Below are 10,794 nucleotides of genomic sequence, written 5' to 3' on the forward strand. Positions count from 1 at the left end.
TCTTTCCTTGAGTCCCGGGCCAGGATATGTTCTCGTGCACAGTTTACTGCATTATTCACTGAGTCCCTCAATAGAGGGCCAGGATACGTGTATAAATATATGATGATGTGTTGTAATAAGGTGGTGATGGCACTGGGGCCATGATGGTTTTACAGAGATGATTTTATAGAGATGATTCACCGGACCCCTGAAAGGGCCGGCTATATGATATGACTTGAACATGCATGTTTTTGTAATTCACAAAGTACAGGTACAGGTTTCTGAATTGATATCTTATCCCCTGTTTCTCTATCTCAAATATGCTTCCAGTTGTATTATATTATGTTTTACATACTCAGTACATATATCGTACTGACCCCCTTTCTCGGGGGGCTGCGTTCATGCCCGCAGGTACAGATACAGATTTTGGGAGTCCGTCAGCTTAGGATTCCATGCAGCTCAGCTGGAAGAGGCTCCATTGTACCGGGGCCTAGTTTTTGATACTGTCCACGGATGTATAGAAGTTGTTTTATCCATTCAGGGGTATGGCGGGGGCCCTGTCCCGCCATATGTTGTCATTTATATGTTTAGAGGTCTGCAGACATGTATATGTGGGTTGTGTATGTCAGTTTGATTAAGTTGGGTCTACATGATATATGATATATGTTATTATGTTATGGCAGCCTTGTCGGCTTGCGTGCCCTATCGTGTTGTGGTACAAACGAAAAGGGCTACAGTTTATGAAAATGTTATCGCCCAGTGGGGCTCTGTTACATGATATTGTTTTATTTACGATACAATGTGACCTCAGCTAATAGATATGTGTACGGGGGGTCCAGGTCGGACCCTAATCGCGGCCTACGGGGTTGGGTCGTGACAGAAGTGGTATCAGAGCAGTTCGTCCTCGGATTGTCTGCAGACCGTGTCTAGTAGAGTCTTGTTTATCGGTGTGTTGCGCGCCACATCTATAAACAGGAGGCTACAGGATATTTAGGATGTTACTTTTCTTCTATATCTGAGATCGTGCTATAGATCCGAGTCATAGGAAAATTCCTTATACTAACCTTGGATCTTAACAGAAGGACGACACCAACAGAAGGAAGTAATTGACGACATGGAAAGTTACAAAGCATGCAGGTAAGTAAAGTAAAGCCACGGAAGATATTCGTCGGGTAAGGTATTAAAATATAAAGTTGAAACCTGAAAGAAAAGCAGACAGAAAGTGCAACAGATGCAGTTTGAAGTGGGACATATGAGGTAAGTCCAGTATTTTTATATTATTGTTGACATTGAAAGCCCTGTGTGGCTGCGATATGAGATGATATTGAAAGCCCTGTGCGGCTGTGATGTGATATGTATATATATATATATTGGCCCTGTGAGGCATTGTTGGTATTTTCTGCGTGCAGGTTTTTGGCATAAGTAAGAAATGTAGAGGAAACTCTGCCGAAATTTTCCCAGAACAACGAAAAGGGAATAAAACATAGATTTTTGAGATGTCTGAGGAATTGATACCAAGTACCCCTACTGTGTTTAACTAAAGCTGTAAGAGGTATCCTTCAGGTCGCCGACAAAGGGCACCCTTTTTATTTGAAGAATTTTATTTCGGAGGAACAAAAGCTTAATTAATTAGTAAAGTTCAGATTACGGTATCTCCAGCCATATTTGTATTGTAGGAATATAAATAGAGGGCTCAGAATGAAGGATAAGATGTCCCGCGAATGAGTTTCACTCTTTTGGAAAAAAAAATACCAAGCCCTCAACTCCTAATTGTAAATTAGATGAGTTGTTCATAACTCGAGGATAAACTCAGAAGGAGACCAGGTAGGTCAAGTACAAAAAAAAGTACTGTGATGTTTAAGAGGTTTTGATTCCTTCCAACAATGGTTGGAAAATGATGTACGATAATAGTTTATAATTTGCCACCGACTAATTGGGGAAAGAACTTCTAATTGAAGCACCTCAAAGAGATGTCAGGAATCAAATATATATATGAGTTAAAAGGGGGATATGTAAGTATGAACTGAACAGTGTGATACGAGTATGCAGGGATAAATTGGAACCACTAAGTAAGACGCACTTAATACGCGTTGCCTAAGTTAAAGGCCTGCATTGAGAACGCAGTAAGAGCATGGGGCTAAGATACAAAAAAAAATGACGCGAGTACACTACGTCGCCCCAAAAATAGTGGAACCCTCAAGGGACGAGGATGGCAAACTTAAGAAATAATTGGCACAACTTGTATTCGTCACAAGAAACAAAGGATATAGGTTGGGACAAAGCCACTGCTTCAAGAAAATTTGGAATAGTTATCGTCGGAATATTAGCACTGCCTAATTGGAAATTGAACGACTACAAGTACAAACAAATGAAAGTACGAGTACCCTCTAAAGGGGGGGAAGTTAATGAGAAAATGGCAAAAGTAAGGTAAAGGCAATCGATATGGGAATATATCTGAGATGAACGTCTTAACTTCAATAAGGTATCTTGCCGAACCAAGTTTAAAAGGTCCAGAGGCCGCCAATAATTGAATGAAAGCCAGAACGCTATATAAAGCAGCATTAAGAAGTTTGTGAAGAGACCCTGAAAAACATAACACTAGAAGGCGGCTGCGTATAAAAACAGAAGAATGTACTAATGAAAGGATATCGAATAATTCAAGAGACACTACGAAGGATAATAACAGCATGCTAGACCAAAAGCCAAAACATTGGTTATAGAATTAGGCGCAAATAATGTTGTGATAGATAAATAACCAAAGAAAAAGGAATAGAAAGCCTCCTGTGGTAGAAAATAAGGAGAACACAAAGTGAATAAAGGATCGTGGAGCTAAAGGTCTATGCCGATACTAGATGCAAGATAACAGACGAAAGGACAGGGCAAAACATAAAGACTCGCGAGACAACGCTGAGGTAAATCTGGAGCTAAGTTGAGTGTCCGCACCTCGTGGAAAAGGTTATAATGAAACGCGACATGAAGACTTCCCATGGAGGTCACCCATCCCGATATTACTCTCACCCCAGCACGCTTAACTTCAAAATTCTGATGGAACTTAATGCATTAGTGCTGGTGTGATCGTGCGAGATGGAAGAATTTGAAATAGTGATGGAGAAACGATATGAGATTATGTACCCAGAGTATTATAAGATACGTTAAAGTAATTCTAACAAGGACTTAAGCAAAACAAGGAGGATTAGCTACTTGCTAACTGATGACACATTCGAATGCCACAGTTCGTCAACATAGTACCTGTTAATAAGAGGCAAACCACCGAAGGGTTATATGGACCAGTAGTCGAGGGAATTTCGACACCACTGGGCAACCAACTCTGAGGGCAAGAAAAAGCAAAATAGTTGATGTAACTTACGGATGACAGGTAGTAATACCCAAGGTTAAAAATTCCACAAATGTTACCTGTGAATTAATGGTGTTGACCCTTGCTCCTTCGATCACAGGTTACCTACTCCGCCGAGAAGGTATGAAGTTGTAAGGTAAAAGAGTGGTAGGACCTTACGGAGTCCCCACAGCTATTATCCCAAACGAAGGAGCCCAAGTTACAACTAACTACCGAGAGGTGCAAAGATAAGTTAAGCCAAACTACCGAGATGGAATTAGTACTACAGGTGAAGTAAGACATGGCCACAATTGGACCAAAGATCTACCCCGACCTCGAGTGTAGGAAGGGAGGAAAGGCAGGGCAAGATATGAGGACTGGCGAGGTAACGCTAGGATGCTTCTTGTACCCTCTTGTATTCTTGTAAAGGTAAGGAATGACACAAGATAATGTGTCTAGATGATTATAAGCGGGGGGTAAGGGAAATTGTGAAAAGGTTTAAGTAAAACTGACTGAACTAGCTGGTTATTACAGGATAGCGAGCTTCTATGCCAAAACTCTTTTGGAATTACACTAGATCATGTTAGACAAAGCCCAGAATGACTACGAGCGCCGTTATATGGGGGGACTGCAACATTATTCGGTAGCCAACCCTAAGGATTGGAAAAAGAGGGGAAGAAGGACCCAAAAGATTGAATGCCAGTTAAAGTTCTGAAAAGAGTCGAGAAAGACTATACGAGGCTAACGGTTCCCAAATTATCCAAGTCATTACGCACCCATTTTATACTTAGTAAAAGTAGGGTGCTATATGAGTTATTGTGATTAGGCTAAGGAATCAGCCCATTTGCTTCCAATCAAGAGCACCTATGCTGCTGAAATTAGAAGGAGTTATTGAACATGGAGAATGGTAAGGTTCCGTGAGGTTTCCTCCTCTAATATCCAGATAAAGGGACTCCAATTATAATTAACGCCTTGAGATCAGTCCAAGAAGAGGTTAGGAGCACAGACAGGTCTTAGTACCGCATTTCTCCCTCGAGCTACTAAACAGACTGAGCGCACTATTAGACGCTAGAAGATATATCACAAGCCGGGAGATTAACTTCGAAGGTAGCCGGAATGATTATCCATCACTTATCAAGTTGCCTATAATAATAATTACTACCCTAGTATTCCAATGGCCTCGACATGATTAAGCAAGCTATTGACTAAAAGCCCAGAGTCGGCAGGAATGATATACAGATAATCGACGTCGACATATAGAGTTCAAGTTGATGATTGGATGTTCATCATAGGGTCACCTAGAAAAGGAACTTGAACCAGAATATGTTAGACGGTATCAAGTTACCCATAAGGTGGGCAACATGGCTGGTAAGTTGAGCTTACCAACTCATTTGGAAACTATACGCCCAGTCCATCGGATAAGAATGCTTCACAAAGATACGGATGAGACACCCAGGGTGTATGCCATAGGTGAGGTCCAGAAGATGGAATCCGGTGAGGAAAAACCTACCGCCATCCTAGATCGGCGAACTGAAAGATTGTAGAATAAAGACGTGTCTACCGTCAAGATACGATAGAAAAATCAAAACCAGAAAAGGGGATAACCTAAGAAATTAAAACGAGGACATAAAACACCAGGTCAACAGGTAACCCCAATTCCTGAAACTCGTATACTAAGTATTTCGATGGAAATATGTGTAAGGAAATAGAAACGAATCCCCCGATGGTCTGTATAAGTTCTAAGGGAAGTTTTGTTTAACATTCGGGGACGAATGTTCTAAAAGGGGGGAAGGATGTTACACCTCACCCTTTTAAACTCAGAATGTCTCATAAGTTTCTTGGACATTATCATATGAACCGAATATGCTACGACACTATCAAATGACTCCAACGAAGGGAGAATGTGATACCCCGTGGTAGAGAAGGTTGGAAGGGGAATCATAAGAATCCGGAAGGAATAGGAGGCCAAGTAACGAGTCGTAGGACTCGACTTATCTACGTAAGCTACAAATTTAGAAATCTTACATACGTGAGTTACTTGATTACATACCAAGCTTACGTAGAAAGGGTTTCATAGGCTCTTAAAGTGAAACGAGATAACGAACCTACGAGAGGGAGCAAAACCTAGTTTCCGAACTTACGAAAGTGAAGCAAGCAGGTGACAAGCAGGCAGGTGACTCACCTACTTGGGATGGACCCCACGCTGCCACGTGGCAGTTTTGTGTTGGAAGCTTGGACGAGGTGTCACCCTAGGAGGTTGCCACGTGTCACCCTAGGGGGATGCCACGTGTCACCTCCTAAGGAGGTGTATATATACATGTTGGCTGACTCTTTAACTCATTTTCCATCCAAAAACATCAGCCAAATGAGAGAAAAAACGTGAAGAACCAAAAGGAACAAGGCAGCAACATTTTTGAAGAATTAAAGGTGAGTTTTCCAATTTTCTTCCGTGAATTAATTATATACGGTGTACCTTAAGTATGTGGATACGTATATATGTATTTTAAGACCTTCATGGAAGTAAAACTCCAGCTTTTCAATTGGAATTTGGAAGAGAAAATAAGAGAAAACGCTAATTAACCAACCCGTTTTTGGAAGGGACAGTGGTTAGTAATATTGGTATAACTTCTTGTGTACAGATCCGTTTCGAGTGATTTAATATGTTTTGGAAAGGTATTTCGTTTATCTATAACTTTCATTCAGACTTCAAAATCCAGTTTTACATGTATCAGCTCAAAAAATGGTGATAAAGCGTAGAGGAGGTACTGCTCAGATTTGATGTTGGAAATTCTACACGGACAGCTGTAAGTATTTTGATCATATCTTTTTGTACAAAATTGATGTAGGGATGATTCGAAATTGGATGCGACCCTAAGACACGTGTCTATAACTTTCATGAAGGACGTAAATCCTTTTTCCCTCCATTACCCCTTCGAAACAAAGAGACAAAGTAAAACAGTAAACTGTCCAGATTTCACATTTTGGATAGTTTTGGCGAGTTTGACAAGTTTAACGTAAGGTAAGGTTTCTTATGTAAATTTGAGCTTTATATGTTCTGATGGAGCATGTTACACGCCCTATTGGTGGCTGGAAATATGAAAATGGCTTAGAAATACTTGGCGTTCAGAATAAACTAATTTGTAGTCGTTATAGTTGAATTGTTGTCGAAACAAAGTGTTGTTCTTGTGAGTTGCTCTGCAGGGGTGTGGCTTGTTGTTGCAGGGCCTGAATATGTCCTAATGTGGGTTAGGGTGCTTCTGGTCGAAGCCACATGACCCCTCGTTACGTATAATTAAAGGCGTTACAAAATAAAGGCTAGACGCCCTATTAAGATATCGTATTTTTGAATAAGTCGTTTGGAGTGTATGTTGTATATTGTTGGTATGAATTGCTGCAGGTTGTTGTTGTTGGTTGGCTGTAGGTCTTAGGGACCTAATTGGAAATTTGGATGGGGCACATTATAGGGGAGGTGCTGCCCAATTTTCGTTAACGCCTTAACAAACTAAAGAACTAGTCGAGGAAACGACTAAGGAAATAGATTCCATTAACATTAAGGCGTAATCCAAGATGCTGGAAAGTTAAGAGTAGTTGATATTCATATTACTTTCATATTGAATAGGTTAGGAAGACGACGAGACGAGCAGGATAAAGGGTAACTCCCAAAAGGTATGTAAAGCTTTCTCTTGGCATGTTTTGGTATAAGTTCGTACAACTATCTTTCTTTCCTTTTGGCAAGTTTTAGCCTTAAATAAAGTGTGTGTGGAATGTGGGGATAATTCCATTCCCAAAACTCCAAGTATGCCTCATAACCCATATCCACTGCTTAGTATTGGAATTTCTGCAAGAATTGAGTATTGCCTAGTAAGGCTTCTATGTGTTAAACACTAGTATGTGGAAAGCTATCTCTCATTTCCTTTGATACGTATTTGGTACGAAAGTGAGATTATGATGCCATAATGATTCACCGAGCCCCATGATGGGCCGGATATGAAATATGTGTATGCAGATCCCATAAAGGAAAGTACAGACCATATATAGTTTATTCTCTTTCTTCTTCTGGCATGTCTTGGTTGTAGGTTAAACATGATATGAGTTCCGGGGTAACTCCATTCTTAGCATCTCTTATTTACGTCTGAATATCGAACTTTTATAATAATCAAACTATTTCCCTGGAAACTTTTATATGTTAAAAAGGTAACAAATGTACAGGCTCCACGTCTTACAGACTATATGTTAACAAATGTTTCTGGTTCCATAAGCGATTTGGATTTACATTAATACATGTCTAGGGTCCCCGAGATTACTTTTGAGACAGCCCATAATGGCATTTAGAGGACACTCGAGATGACTACACCGTTACTCGGGTCCTCAAACAAAAGCTTAACTTTCTTATTCTGTCGAGTCTCTGACAACGATTTAAATTGCATATAGTTACTCACTACTCTACTCGTGTATACCGTAACACTTCTTTCCTTGAGTCCCGGGCCAGGATATGTTCTCGTGCACAGTTTACTGCATTATTCACTGAGTCCCTCAATAGAGGGCCAGGATACGTGTATAAATATATGATGATGTGTTGTAATAAGGTGGTGATGGCACTGGGGCCATGATGGTTTTACAGAGATGATTTTATAGAGATGATTCACCGGACCCCTGAAAGGGCCAGCTATATGATATGACTTGAACATGCATGTTTTTGTAATTCACAAAGTACAGGTACAGGTTTCTGAATTGATATCTTATCCCCTGTTTCTCTATCTCAAATATGCTTCCAGTTGTATTATATTATGTTTTACATACTCAGTACATATATTGTACTGACCCCCTTTCTCGGGGGGCTACGTTCATGCCCGCAGGTACAGATACAGATTTTGGGAGTCCGTCAGCTTAGGATTCCATGCAGCTCAGCTGGAAGAGGCTCCATTGTACCGGGGCCTAGTTTTTGATACTGTCCACGGATGTATAGAAGTTGTTTTATCCATTCAGGGGTATGGCGGGGGCCCTGTCCCGCCATATGTTGTCATTTATATGTTTAGAGGTCTGCAGACATGTATATGTGGGTTGTGTATGTCAGTTTGATTAAGTTGGGTCTACATGATATATGATATATGTTATTATGTTATGGCAGCCTTGTCGGCTTGCGTGCCCTATCGTGTTGTGGTACAAACGAAAAGGGCTACAGTTTATGAAAATGTTATCGCCCAGTGGGGCTCTGTTACATGATATTGTTTTATTTACGATACAATGTGACCTCAGCTAATAGATATGTGTACGGGGGGTCCAGGTCGGACCCTAATCGCGGCCTACGGGGTTGGGTCGTGACAACAACAAAGGTTTTGGGAAGAAGCTGTTTATACTTCAGTATATCTGTTAAATAGGCTGCCAACTAAAGTTGTGGATAAAAAACTCCTATTGAGGCTTGGAGTGGAACAAAACCATCTGCCAAGCACTTAAAAATCTTTGGTTCGATTTGCTATTCTCATGTTCCTTCAGTCAAAAGAAGCAAACTTGAACCGAAAGGTGAATTGGGGATCTTTATTGGTTATTCATCGCAAGCCAAAGGTTATAGAGTTTTCAGCTTGCAAACAAAAAGTATTTCCATCATAAGAGATGTTGTAGTAGATGAGCATGCTTATTGGAACTAGGATAAGGAGCAAATTAAGAAAGATAATGCAGATTTTCAGAACTTGCGTCCGCTTCCTGAAATCCAATCATTTGGCTCTGAAAATTTGGAAAAAGATGAAGAATCAGATGGGGAATCCTCACTTGATTCGCCCATTTTGAAAACAAAGTCCCTTTCTGAGATATATGAAAGATGTAATGTTGCAATCTCAGAACCAAATAGCTATCAAGAAGCATCAAGACATGAAGTTTGGATTGGAGCTATGAAGGAGAAGATTGGTATGATAGAGAAGAATGACACTTGGAAGTTGGTTGATAAACCCAAAGACAGAAATGTAATAGGGGTGAAATGGGTTTATCGAACCAAACTTAATCCAGATGGTTCAGTTTATAAATACAAGGCAAGGCTTGTTGTGAAAGGTTATGCGCAAGTTGCAGGTCTGGATTATGGAGACACATTTGCACTAGTTGCACGACATGATACAATAAGACTTCTATTTGCTTTGGCAGCTCAATCAAATTGGAAGTTGTATCATTTGGATGTGAAATCAGCATTCTTAAATGGACAGCTGCAGGAGGAGATTTATATCGACCAACCAAAAAGATTTCAAGTTGTAGGAATGGAGGATAAAATCTACAAGCTACATAAGGCATTGTATGGATTAAAGCAAGCTCCTCGAGCCTGGTACAGTAAGATTGATTCTCATCTTATTCATTGTGGCTTCAAGAGAAGTGAAAACGAAGACACTTTATATGTGAAGAAGGCTAAAGGAGGAGATGTGCTTTTGGTGTCTCTCTATGTTGATGATCTTTTGTTAACAGGAAGCAATGAAGCTATGATGAATCAATTCAAGCAAGAAATGGAGACCAAGTTTGAAATGTCAGATTTGGGTGAAATGAATTACTTTCTAGGAATGGAGATTCATCAAGCTACAGATGGAATCTTCATTTCACAGAGAAAATATGCATGGGATATTCTTAAAAGATTCAAGATGGAGAGATGCAAGCATGTATCGACCCCACTAGTTCACAATGAAAAGATTTCGAAATTTGAAGGAGGTGATAGGGCTGATCATGCAGTTTATAGAAGTCTAATAGGTAGTTTGTTGTATTTGACAGCAACAAGACCTGATCTCATGTTTGCAGCAAGTCTTCTGTCGAGATTTATGCATACTCCAAGTCAAGTTCATCTTGGTGTCGCTAAGCAAACGTTGAGGTATATCAAGGGAACTGTTGATTTTGGTATTTGGTTTAAAAAGGAAGAGCAAGGGAAATTAATGGGTTATTCAAATAGTGATTGGGCAGGAAGCATTGATGATATGAAAAGCACTTCTGGATATGCTTTTACACTTGGTTCAGGCATGTTCTCATGGAATTCAAAAAAGCAAGAGGTGGTAGCTCAATCTTCTGCAGAAGCTGAATACATCGCCGCTGCTGGTGCAACTAATCAAGCTCTATGGTTAAAAAAGATTCTATGTGATCTGGAGCAAAATGACATTGAAGCTACTGTCATTAAGGTTGACAGCAAGTCAGCAATATCTATGGCCAAAAATCCAGTGCAACATGGTCGTAGCAAGCATATAAATGTGAAGTTTCATGCTATCTGGCAAGCAGAGAAGGATGGCGAAGTTAAACTTGTTCATTGCAGCTCAGATCAGCAGATTGCGGACATCATGACCAAGGCTCTTCCTAAGGGAAAATTTGAAGTTCTAAGGGCTAAGCTGGGAGTATCCAAGAAAAATCTCAAGGAAGAGTGTTAGAAAATGAGATTTTCTAGATAGTTTTTTAGTCTAATAGTGTCCTCTATTAAATATTATGTTTGGTTTGTAAAGGAAAGGTAATCCTTGTTTTATGGAATT

General features: G+C 40.1%; 1 pseudogene; it reads right to left on the reverse strand.

The window, feature by feature from the left end:
• Positions 1 to 2,942: 2,942 nt before the first annotated feature.
• Positions 2,943 to 3,062, reverse strand: LOC129893571 (5S ribosomal RNA; annotated as a pseudogene).
• Between the last annotated feature and the right edge of the window lie 7,732 nt (positions 3,063 to 10,794).

Source organism: Solanum dulcamara, chromosome 6, assembly GCF_947179165.1.
Source record: "Solanum dulcamara chromosome 6, daSolDulc1.2, whole genome shotgun sequence".
In the NCBI taxonomy this organism is placed as follows: Eukaryota; Viridiplantae; Streptophyta; class Magnoliopsida; order Solanales; family Solanaceae; genus Solanum; species Solanum dulcamara.